Consider the following 13,579-nt stretch of genomic DNA (forward strand, 5'->3'; position numbering starts at 1 on the left):
TCTACCGCTTGTTCCTTGTGTACTTTAATTCAGTAGGAAAGTATTTATCATATACTTTGATTCAGTATTCATGTATTCATCATGTACTTTACTTAAGTCCTAATGTATTTATTATATACTTTACTTAAGTCTTAATGTATTCATCATGTACTTTACATTATTAGTAATGTATTCATCATTTACTTTACTTCAGTAGTACTGCATGTATTGTGTACTCTACTTCAGTAGTACTGCATTTATCATGTACTTTAATTCACTAGTAATGTATTTATTATTTACTTCAGTACTGCTGCATTTATCACAGACTTTAATTCAGTGGTAAAGTATTTATCATGTACTTTACTTGAGTCTTAATGTATTTATTATGTACTTTACTTTAGTAGTAATGTATTTATCATGCACTTTACTTTAGTAGTAATGTATTTATTATGTACTTTTCTTCAGTAGTACTGCATGTATTGTGTACTTTACTTCAGTAGTAATGTATTTATCATGTACTTTACTTGAGTCTTAATATATTTATCATGTACTTTACTTGAGTCTTTTAATGTATTTATTATGTACTTTACTTTAGTAGTAATGTATTTATCAAGCACTTTACTTTAGTCTTAATGTATTTATTATGTACTTCAGTAGTAATGTATTTATCATTTACATTTCTTCAGTAGTACTGCATGTATTATGTACTTTAATTCAGTAGTAATGGATTTTTCATATACTTTACTTCAGTAGTAATGTATTTATCATGTATTTTACTACATTAGTACTGTATGTATTGTGTACTTTAAGTAATGTATTTATCATGTACTTTGATTTAGTACTAATGTATTCATCATGTACTTTACTTAAGTCCTAATGTATTTATTATATAATTTACTTAAGTCTTAATGTATTCATCATGTACTTTACATTATTAGTAATGCATTCATCATTTACTCTACTTCAGTAGTACTGCATGTATTGTGTACTCTACTTCAGTAGTACTGCATTTATCACATACTTTAATTCAGTGGTAATGTATTTATCATGTACTTTACTTATGTCGTAATGTATTATGGACTTTACTTTAGTAGTAATGTATTTATCATGCACTTTACTTTAGTCTAAATGTTTTTATTATGTACTTTACTTCAGTAGTAATGGATTCATCATCTAATTTACTTGAGTCTTAATGTATTTATTGTGTACTTTACTTTATAAACTAACAATATACAAATATAGATATGTAGAAATGATATTTATAGATAAATATTAACAATGTAACAATACATTATTGTAACAATCCCATGAACACAACAACACATGTATTTAAAATTAAATATAAAAATGTTTATATGCATTTTTATTTACATACTATTTATTTATATGACTATTAAATACATAAATGTTAATATTATCACACTAAAAACAATCCAATTCTGACTGGGATGGTGTCATTGGGTAGACTGCAGGTGCGCCTCATGTACTGAGGGGGCGCCACTCGTAAATATAAAGTTATAAAGTAGAGAAAAAACGAAGAAGAACGTAATGACGCCAGCTGGTACCAATTTCAAAATGACAAATATTTACGACATAAAGGCTGAAAGAGGACAGTTTGGATGTTAATCGTGTTAATGTCTGCGTAAGTACAATAATCACACATATTAAATTCATCGTCACTCATTTGTTGCCATTATAAATTCCCCCCTGCGACAACCAGCATTGTTATGCTAATGCTAAGGAGCTACACACGTTTACCATTGGAATGTACAAATTAAATAGCTCATTAAATATAAATACCCTTCTTTGTCATGTTAATGAAGGAGCCAAATAAGCATTCATCTTCCTTTACTGGAGCGGCGAGGGCCACTTTGCTCATCTGACGTCATATGTCCACAGCCAGGTCGCAGGAGAGCTGGTGACGTCATCTGGTCAGGTGAGTTGTTTGTGCTTCCTTTGAGTTAATGACCTTCATAAACTAATTACCTTCATAAAGGTGATAAAAGTAGCTTGTGTTCCTCAGGAAGTGACACTTTGCAGCCCCTTTAAAGTGACATGACAGCTTCTGGAATGTTCCCCTAGTGTGTATAAAGTACTGTATTTACTGTGTACACGAAATACCCCAAAAAAGGGACAAGCGGTAGAAAATGGATGGATGGATAAAATACTACAATATTGTAGTTACTGTATGCATAAAGTACTGAATTTACTGTGTACATAAAATACTACAATATTGTAGTTGCTGCATGTATAAAGTACTGTATTTACTGTGTACATAAAATACTACAATGTTGTAGTTATTGTATGTATAAAGTACTGTATTTACTGTGTACATAAAATACTACAATATTGTAGTTACTGTGTACATAAAATACCCCAAAAAAGGGACAAGTGGTAGAAAATGGATGGATGGATGGATAAAATACTACAATATTGTAGTTACTGTATGTATAAAGTACTGTATTTACTGTGTACATAAAATACTACAATATTGTAGTTACTGTGTACATAAAATACCCCAAAAAAGGGACAAGTGGTAGAAAATGGATGGATGGATGGATAAAATACTACAATATTGTAGTTACTGTATGTATAAAGTACTGTAGTTACTGTGTACATAAAATACTACAATATTGTAGTTACTGTATGTATAAAGTACCGTATTTGCTGTGTACATAAAATACAATATTGTAGTTAAAGTACTGTATTTACTGTGTACATAAAATACTACAATATTGTAGTTGCTGCATGTATAAAGTACTGTATTTACTGTGTACATAAAATACTACAATGTTGTAGTTATTGTATGTATAAAGTACTGTATTTACTGTGTACATAAAATACTACAATATTGTATTTACTGTGTACATAAAATACTACAATATTGTAGTTACTGTGTACATAAAATACTACAATATTGTAGTTACTGTGTACATAAAATACCCCAAAAAAGGGACAAGCGGTAGAAAATGGATGGATGGATGGATAAAATACTACAATATTGTAGTTACTGTATGTATAAAGTACTGTAGTTACTGTGTACATAAAATACTACAATATTGTAGTTACTGTATGTATAAAGTACCGTATTTGCTGTGTACATAAAATACAATATTGTAGTTAAAGTACTGTATTTACTGTGTACATAAAATACTACAATATTGTAGTTGCTACATGTATAAAGTACTGTATTTACTGTGTACATAAAATACTACAATGTTGTAGTTATTGTATGTATAAAGTACTGTATTTACTGTGTACATAAAATACTACAATATTGTAGTTACTGTGTACATAAAATACCCCAAAAAAGGGACAAGTGGTAGAAAATGGATGGATGGATGGATAAAATACTACAATATTGTAGTTACTGTATGTATAAAGTACTGTAGTTACTGTGTACATAAAATACTACAATATTGTAGTTGCTGCATGTATAAAGTACTGTATTTACTGTGTACATAAAATACTACAATGTTGTAGTTATTGTATGTATAAAGTACTGTATTTACTGTGTACATAAAATACTACAATATTGTAGTTACTGTGTACATAAAATACTACAATATTGTAGTTACTGTGTACATAAAATACCCCAAAAAAGGGACAAGTGGTAGAAAATGGATGGATGGATGGATAAAATACTACAATATTGTAGTTACTGTATGTATAAAGTACTGTAGTTACTGTGTACATAAAATACTACAATATTGTAGTTACTGTATGTATAAAGTACCGTATTTGCTGTGTACGTAAAATACAATATTGTAGTTAAAGTACTGTATTTACTGTGTACATAAAATACTACAATATTGTAGTTGCTGCATGTATAAAGTACTGTATTTACTGTGTACATAAAATACTACAATATTGTAGTTACTGTGTACATAAAATACCCCAAAAAAGGGACAAGCGGTAGAAAATGGATGGATGATGGATAAAATACTACAATATTGTAGTTACTGTATGTATAAAGTACTGTAGTTACTGTGTACATAAAATACTACAATATTGTAGTTACTGTATGTATAAAGTACCGTATTTGCTGTGTACATAAAATACAATATTGTAGTTAAAGTACTGTATTTACTGTGTACATAAAATACTACAATATTGTAGTTACTGTATGTATAAAGTACTGTATTTACTCTGTACATAAAATACCACAAAAAAGGGACAAGCGGTAGAAAATGGATGGATGGATGGATGGATAGAATACTACAATATTGTAGTTACTGTATGTATAAAGTACTGTATTTACTGTGTACATAAAATACTACACTATCATAGTTACTGTATGTATAAAGTACTGTAGTTACTGTGTACATAAAATACTACAATATTGTAGTTACTGTATGTATAAAGTACTGTAGTTACTGTGTACATAAAATACTACAATATTGTAGTTACTGTATGTATAAAGTACTGTAGTTACTGTATACACAAAGTAGTGTAGTTACTGTATATATAAAGGTACTGTAGTTAGTATGTACATGGAGTACTGTAGTAACTGTATATATAAAGCACTGTAGTTACTGTGTACATAAAGTACTGTAGTTACTATGGACATGAAGTACTGTAGTAACTGTATATATAAAGTACTGTAGTTACTGTGTACATAAAGTACTGTAGTTACTATGGACATGAAGTACTGTAGTAACTGTGTATATAAAGTACTGTAGTTACTATGGACATGAAGTACTGTAGTTACTGTATATATAAAGTTCTGTAGTTACTATGGACATGAAGTACTGTAGTTACTATGGACATGAAGTACTGTACTTACTGTATATATAAATTACTGTAATTACTGTGTACATAAAATACTACAATATTGTAGTTACTGCATGTATAAAGTACTGTAGTTACTGTGTACATAAAATACTACAATATTGTAGTTACTGCATGTATAAAGTACTGTAGTTACTGTGTACATAAAATACTACAATATTGTAGTTACTGCATGTATAAAGTACTGTAGTTACTGTGTACATAAAATACTACAATATTGTAGTTACTGTATGTATAAAGTACCGTATTTGCTGTGTACATAAAATACAATATTGTAGTTAAAGTACTGTATTTACTGTGTACATAAAATACTACATCATGTAGTTACTGTATGTATAAAGTACTGTATTTACTGTGTACATAAAATACCACAAAAAAGGGACAAGCGGTAGAAAATGGATGGATGGATGGATAAAATACTACAATATTGTAGTTACTGTATGTATAAAGTACTGTATTTACTGTGTACATAAAATACTACACTATCGTAGTTACTGTATGTATAAAGTACTGTAGTTACTGTGTACATAATATACTACAATATTGTAGTTACTGTATGTATAAAGTACTGTAGTTACTGTATACATAAAGTACTGTAGTTACTGTATATATAAAGGTACTGTAGTTAGTATGTACATGGAGTACTGTAGTAACTGTATATATAAAGTACTGTAGTTACTGTGTACATAAAGTACTGTAGTTACTATGGACATGAAGTACTGTAGTAACTGTATATATAAAGTACTGTAGTTACTGTGTATATAAAGTACTGTAGTTACTATGGACATGAAGTACTGTAGTAACTGTATATATAAAGTACTGTAGTTACTGTGTATATAAAGTACTGTAGTTACTATGGACATGAAGTACTGTAGTAACTGTATATATAAAGTACTGTAGTTACGGTGTATATAAAGTACTGTAGTTACTATGGACATGAAGTACTGTAGTAACTGTATATATAAAGTTATGTAGTTACTATGGACATGAAGTACTGTAGTTACTGTATATATAAATTACTGTAATTACTGTGTACATAAAATACTACAATTTGTAGTTACTGCATGTATAAAGTACTGTAGTTACTGTGTACATAAAATACTACAATATTGTAGTTACTGTATGTATAAAGTACCGTATTTGCTGTGTACATAAAATACAATATTGTAGTTAAATTACTGTATTTACTGTGTACATAAAATACTACATCATGTAGTTACTGTATGTATAAAGTACTGTATTTACTCTGTACATAAAATACCACAAAAAAGGGACAAGCGGTAGAAAATGGATGGATGGATGGATAAAATACTACAATATTGTAGTTACGGTATGTATAAAGTACTGTATTTACTGTGTACATAAAATACTACACTATCGTAGTTACTGTATGTATAAAGTACTGTAGTTACTGTGTACATAAAATACTACAATATTGTAGTTACTGTATGTATAAAGTACTGTAGTTACTGTGTACATAAAATACTACAATATTGTAGTTACTGTATATATAAAGTACTGTAGTTACTGTATATATAAAGGTACTGTAGTTAGTATGTACATGGGGTACTGTAGTAACTGTATATATAAAGTACTGTAGTTACTGTGTACATAAAGTACTGTAGTTACTATGGACATGAAGTACTGTAGTAACTGTATATATAAAGTACTGTAGTTACTGTGTATATAAAGTACTGTAGTTACTATGGACATGAAGTACTGTAGTAACTGTATATATAAAGTTCTGTAGTTACTATGGACATGAAGTACTGTAGTTACTGTATATATAAATTACTGTAATTACTGTGTACATAAAATACTACAATATTGTAGTTACTGCATGTATAAAGTACTGTAGTTACTGTGTACATAAAATACTACAATATTGTAGTTACTGTATGTATAAAGTACTGTAGTTACTGTGTACATAAAATACTACAATATTGTAGTTACTGTATGTATAAAGTACTGTATTTACTGTGTACGTAAAATACAATATTGTAGTTAAAGTACTATATTGACTGTATACATAAAATACTACAATATTGTAGTTACTGTATGTATAAAGTACTGTATGTACTGTGTACATAAAATACTACAATATTGTAGTTACTGTATGTATAAAGTACTGTAGTTACTGTATATATAAAGGTACTGTAGTTACTATGAACGTGAAGTACCGTAGTTACTGTACATATTAAGGTACTGTAGTTCCCTATAACATTTGCTTAGAAAGCTATCCTTCTTGCGTTAGCATCCTGACAAGTAGCATTTGTCAAGTAACAAAATATTAGACTATGAAGTGTATACCTGCAGAATTTGCAAAAAACAACAACTAACATGTTAAAATACTAACGTCAAGTAACAAAATATAGAATTTTTCGATGTATACCTGAAAAATGTGTTAAAAAAAAGTTAGCATGCTAATGTTAGCATACATCAAGTACCAAAATAGGACTCTGGTGTATACCTATAACATTTGCTTAAAAAGCTATCCTTCTTGTGTTAGCATCCTGACAAGTAGCATTTGTCAAGTAACAAAATATTAGACTATGAAGTGTATACCCGCAAAATTTGCAAAAAAAAAATAGATAACATGGTAAAATACTAACGTCAAGTAACAAAATATATTATTCTGCGATGTATACCTGAAAAATGTGTTTAATAAGTTAGCATGCCAATACCGATAACATTTGCTTTAAAAAGCTATCCTCTTTGCGTTAGCATCCTGACAAGTAGCTTTTGTCAGTAACATATTAGACGCTGAGGTGTATACCTGCAAAATTTGCAAAAAAAATTGCTAACACGCTAATTTTGGCATGTTAAAATACTAACGTCAAGTTACAAAATATATTATTCTGCCATGAATACCTGAAAAATGTGTTTAAAAAGTTAGCATGCTACTGTTGGCATACATGAAGTACCAAAATAGGACTCTGGTGTATACCTATAACATTTGCTTAAAAAGCTATCCTTCTTGCGTTAGCATCCTGACAAGTAGCATTTGTCAAGTAACAAAATATTAGACTATGAAGTGTATACCTGCAAAATTTGCAAAAAAAAATAGCTAACATGGTAAAATACTAACGTCAAGTAACAAAATATATTATTCTGCGATGTATACCTGAAAAATGTGTTTAAAAAGTTAGCATGCCGATACTGATAACATTTGCTTTAAAAAGCTGTCCTTGCGTTAGCATCCTGACAAGTAGCATTTGTCAATCAACAAAATATTAGACTATGAAGTGTATACACGCAGAATTTGCAAAAAAAAAAGCTAACGTGTTAAAATACTGACGTCACGTAACAAATTATATTATTCTGCTATGTATACCTGAAAAATGTGTTTAAAAAAAGTTAGCATGCTAATGTTAGCATACATGAAGTACCAAAATAGGACTCTGGTGTATACCTATAACATTTGCTTAAAAAGCTATCCTTCTTGCGTTTAGTAGCATTTGTCAAGTAACATATTAGATGCTGAGGTGTATACCTGCAAAATTTGCACACAAAAAAAGCTACCATGCTAATGTTAAAATGCTACCGACTGTGCCGCGGGTTGTTAAAAAAATGAGCCCTGGGCTGCAAATGGGCCGCGGGCCGGCGTTTGGACACCCCTGTTGTAAATAAAGTCAACTTCTGCTGACGTTCCAATTCAGCGTTTCATCATTGTGGAGAAGGCCGCATAACGAGCGCCAGCCTTGAATGGTAATGACTCGGGCTAATCAACGGTCAGCCATTCTTCAAGCGCAGGTCACGCTCCCTCAGGAGGAAGTGCAGCGCTATCATCAATCTGCTTACAAGGGCCCCGTGACAAAGGACTGGAGGTCGTGGGCGGGGTTAAAAGTTTAGTGCACTGTAGGTGCCAAACGGAACATTCACCACCCCCAAGGGCCCCGCCTCCACCACCCATCGGCGCCATCTACATGTCAAAAGGCCTCGCTTGTTGAGTCGCTGTGTTCCACTTCCACACTCCCTTCGTGTAGCTTTGTAGTCATTTATCATTTATCCTTTTGTCCTCTTCCCTTCCAAGAAGGAGGTGTGTGTGTGTGTGTGTGTGTGTGTGTGTGTGTGTGTGTGTGTGTGTGTGTGTGTGTGTGTGTGTGTGTGTGTGTGTGTGTGTGTGTGTGTGTGTGTGTGTGTGTGTGTGTGTGTGTGTGTGTGTGTGTGTGTTCTGGCAATGCCGACTTAATGGGGACATCGCTCTGTTTACACCAGAGGTGTCAAAGTCGTTTTCACTGAGGGCCACAACGCAGTTATGTTTGGCCCCAGAGGGCCGTTTCTAACAGTGAATACTATTTTTTTTTTTTTAATGCATTTTATTAGTAGATTTTTTTAAAACTAAATTGTAAAGAAAATATGGTAAGTTGCAATCATTTCACCTCAAAATGTAGTGTATATTACTGTAAATGGAAAAACAGTACTGCCGTTTTTATGGTAAAAAGGCAGCTCAGTTGCCAGAATTTTACTGTAAAATGTAAAAAAAAATTTAAACTGTAAATAAAAAAAAAATGCAATTTTACAGTTACATTTTGGCACTTGAGCTGCCAGTTTTTTGGGTTTTTTTTTTTTTAACCACAAAACAACAACTGTAGATTTTTCGGTGTATTACTGTAAATGCTAAAACGGCACCACAGTTTGTTACAAAAAAAATTACTGGTTTTTTCATTTAGAGAAAAATGCTGTAAAAACCACAGTAAATTTCAAAATGTTCCCGTTTTCTTTTATTACTGTAAATTAAAAAAAATTCAATTTTACAGTTACATTTTGGCACCTGAGCTGCCAGTTTGTTTTTTTGTTTTTTAAAACGGCACCACAGTTTGTTACAGTTAAAAAAAGTACTGTTTTTTTCATTTAGAGAAAAATGCTGTAAAAACCACAGTAAATTTCACAATTTTCCTATTTTTTTATAACTGTAACTAAAAAAAAAAAAAGCAATTTTACAGTAACATTTTGGCACCTGAGCTGCCAGTTTTTTTTGTTTTTTTTTAAACGGCACCACAGTTTATTACAGTAAAAAAAAGTGCTGTTTTTTTTAATTAAAAAAAAAATGCTGTAAAAACCACAGTAGATTTCACAATTTCCCCTTTTTTTTATTACTGTAAATTTAAAAAATTGCAATTTTACAGTTACATTTTGGAACCTGAGCTGCCAGTTTGTTTGTTTTTTTTATTTTTAAAACGGCACCACAGTTTATTACAGTAAAAAAAAAGTACACTTTTTTCATTTAGAGAAAAATGCTGTAAAAACCACAGTAAATTTCACAATTTTCCCATTTTTTAAAATGACTGTAAATAAAAAAGAAATAATTTTTACAGTTACATTTTGGCACTTGAGCTGCGAGTTTTTTTTATTTTTTTATTTTTAAAACGGCACCACAGTTTATTACAGTAAAAAAAGTAAAATTTTTCTCATTTAGAGAAAAATGCTGTAAAAACCGCAGTAAATTTCACAATTTTCCCTTTTTTTTTTTTTTACTGTAAATAAAAAAAAATGCAATTTTACAGTTACATTTTGACACCTGAGCTGCCAGTTGGTTTGTTTTTTTAATTTTTAAACTGGCACCACAGTTTATTACAGTAAAAAAAAGTACTTTTTTTTTCATTTAGAGAAAAATGCTGTAAAAACCACAGTAAATTTCACAATTTTCCCATTTTTTAAAATGACTGTAAATAAAAAAAATGCAATTTTACAGTAACATTTTGGCACCTGAGCTGCCAGTTTTTTTTGTTGTTGTTTTTTTTACCACAAAACAACAGATTTTTCGGTGTATTACTGTAAATGCTAAAACGGCACCACAGTTTATTACAGTAAAAAAAAGTACTGTTTTTTTCATTTAGAGAAAAATGCTGTAAATTTCACAATTTTCCCATTTTTTTTATTACTGTAAATTTAAAAAAATTCAATTTTACAGTTACATTTTGGCACCTGAGCTGCCAGTTTTTTTTTGTTTTTTAAAAAGAAAACGGCACCACAGTTTATTACAGTGAAAAAAGTACAGTTTTTTTCATTTAGAGAAAAATGCTGTAAAAACCACAGTAAATTTCACAATTTTCCCATTTTTTTAAATTACTGTAAATAAATAAAAAATGCAATTTTACAGTTACATTTTGGCACCTGAGCTGCCAGTTTTTTTTATTTTATTTTATTTTTTAAACGGCACCACAGTTTATTACAGTAAAAAAAAGTACTGTTTTTTTCATTTAGAGAAAAATGCTGTAAAAACCATAGTAAATTTCACAGTTTTCCCTTTTTTTTTATAACTGTACATAAAAAAAATTCAATTTTACAGTTACATTTTGGCACCTGAGCTGCCATTTTTTTTATTTATTTATTTATTTTTTTAAACGGCACCACAGTTACTTACAGTAAAAAAAAAGTACTGTTTTTTTCATTTAGAGAAAAATGCTGTAAACACCACAGTACATTTCACAATTTTCCCTTTTTTTTTTATTACTGTAAATGAAAAAAAATGCAATTTTACAGTTACATTTTGGCACCTGAGCTGCCAGTTTGTTGTTTTTTTGTTTTTTTTTAAACGGCACCTCAGTTTATTATAGTAAAAAAAAGTACTGTTTTTTCATTTAGAGAAAAATGCTGTAAAAACCACAGTAAATTTCACAATTTTCCCATTTTTTTAATTACTGTAATGTAAAAAAAAATTCAATTTTACAGTTACGTTTTGGCACCTGAGCTGCCAGTTTTTTTTGTTTTGTTTTTTAAACGGCACCACAGTTTATTACAGTAAAAAAAAGTACTGTTTTTTTCATTTAGAGAAAAATGCTGTAAAAACCATAGTCAATTTCACAGTTTTCCCTTTTTTTTTTTATAACTGTACATAAAAAAAATGCAATTTTACAGTTACATTTTGGCACCTGAGCTGCCATTTTTTAAATTTATTTATTTATTTTTTTAAACGGCACCACAGTTACTTACAGTAAAAAAAAAGTACTGTTTTTTTCATTTAGAGAAAAATGCTGTAAAAACCACAGTACATTTCACAATTTTCCCTTTTTTTTTATTACTGTAAATGAAAAAAAATGCAATTTTACAGTTACATTTTGGCACCTGAGCTGCCAGTTTGTTGTTTTTTTGTTTTTTTTTAAACGGCACCTCAGTTTATTATAGTAAAAAAAAGTACTGTTTTTTCATTTAGAGAAAAATGCTGTAAAAACCACAGTAAATTTCACAATTTTCCCATTTTTTTTATTACTGTAATGTAAAAAAAAATGCAATTTTACAGTTACGTTTTGGCACCTGAGCTGCCAGTTTTTTTTGTTTTGTTTTTTAAACGGCACCACAGTTTATTACAGTAAAAAAAAGTACTGTTTTTTTCATTTAGAGAAAAATGCTGTAAAAACCATAGTCAATTTCACAGTTTTCCCTTTTTTTTTTTTATAACTGTACATAAAAAAAATGCAATTTTACAGTTACATTTTGGCACCTGAGCTGCCATTTTTTTAATTAATTAATTAATTTTTTTAAACGGCACCACAGTTACTTACAGTAAAAAAAAAGTACTGTTTTTTTCATTTAGAGAAAAATGCTGTAAAAACCACAGTACATTTCACAATTTTCCCTTTTTTTTTTATTACTGTAAATGAAAAAAAATGCAATTTTACAGTTACATTTTGGCACCTGAGCTGCCAGTTTGTTGTTTTTGTTTTTTTTTAAACGGCACCTCAGTTTATTATAGTAAAAAAAGTACTGTTTTTTCATTTAGAGAAAAATGCTGTAAAAACCACAGTAAATTTCACAATTTTCCCATTTTTTTAATTACTGTAATGTAAAAAAAATGCAATTTTACAGTTACGTTTTGGCACCTGAGCTGCCAGTTTTTTTTGTTTTGTTTTTTAAACGGCACCACAGTTTATTACAGTAAAAAAAAGTACTGTTTTTTTCATTTAGAGAAAAATGCTGTAAAAACCATAGTAAATTTCACAGTTTTCCCTTTTTTTTATATAACTGTACATAAAAAAAATGCAATTTTACAGTTCCATTTTGGCACCTGAGCTGCCATTTTTTTTATTTATTTATTTATTTTTTTAAACGGCACCACAGTTACTTACAGTAAAAAAAAAGTACTGTTTTTTTCATTTAGAGAAAAATGCTGTAAAAACCACAGTACATTTCACAATTTTCCCTTTTTTTTTTATTACTGTAAATGAAAAAAATGCAATTTTACAGTTACATTTTGGCACCTGAGCTGCCAGTTTGTTGTTTTTTTTTATTTTTTAAACGGCACCTCAGTTTATTATAGTAAAAAAAAGTACTGTTTTTTCATTTAGAGAAAAATGCTGTAAAAACCACAGTAAATTTCACAATTTTCCCATTTTTTTTATTACTGTAATGTAAAAAAATGCAATTTTACAGTTACGTTTTGGCACCTGAGCTGCCAGTTTTTTTTGTTTTGTTTTTTAAACGGCACCACAGTTTATTACAGTAAAAAAAAGTACTGTTTTTTTCATTTAGAGAAAAATACTGTAAAAACCACAGTAAATTTCACAATTTTCCCATTTTTTAAAATTACTGTAAAAAAAAATAATTCAATTTTACAGTTACATTTTGGCACTTGAGCTGCCAGTTTATTTATTATTATTATTTTTAAAAAGGCACCAGTTTATTACAGTAAAAAAAAGTACTGTTTATTTAATTTAGAGAAAAATGCTGTGAAAACCACAGTAAATTTCACAATTTTCCCATGAAATCTATTGCTCCTTTTACATTGCACACTTTGATGGATAACTTGCTTTGAAATCATTATTATTAGTATTTTTCTATTTAAAAAATGGTTTGAATGTTTGATAAC

The 13,579-nt window shown here is 29.4% G+C and overlaps 1 long non-coding RNA gene across 2 annotated transcripts in view; it reads left to right on the forward strand.

The window, feature by feature from the left end:
* Positions 1–1,519: 1,519 nt before the first annotated feature.
* Positions 1,520–13,579, forward strand: part of LOC133644840 (uncharacterized) — a 242,413-nt gene continuing 230,353 nt past the window's right edge. For both annotated transcript variants that reach the window (XR_009824843.1, XR_009824844.1), the window contains exons 1-2: positions 1,520–1,621; positions 1,803–1,915. This is a non-coding gene — a long non-coding RNA (uncharacterized LOC133644840). The remainder of the gene's footprint in view (positions 1,622–1,802; positions 1,916–13,579) is intronic.

The sequence above is a fragment of the Entelurus aequoreus genome, linkage group LG28, assembly GCF_033978785.1.
Source record: "Entelurus aequoreus isolate RoL-2023_Sb linkage group LG28, RoL_Eaeq_v1.1, whole genome shotgun sequence".
In the NCBI taxonomy this organism is placed as follows: Eukaryota; Metazoa; Chordata; class Actinopteri; order Syngnathiformes; family Syngnathidae; genus Entelurus; species Entelurus aequoreus.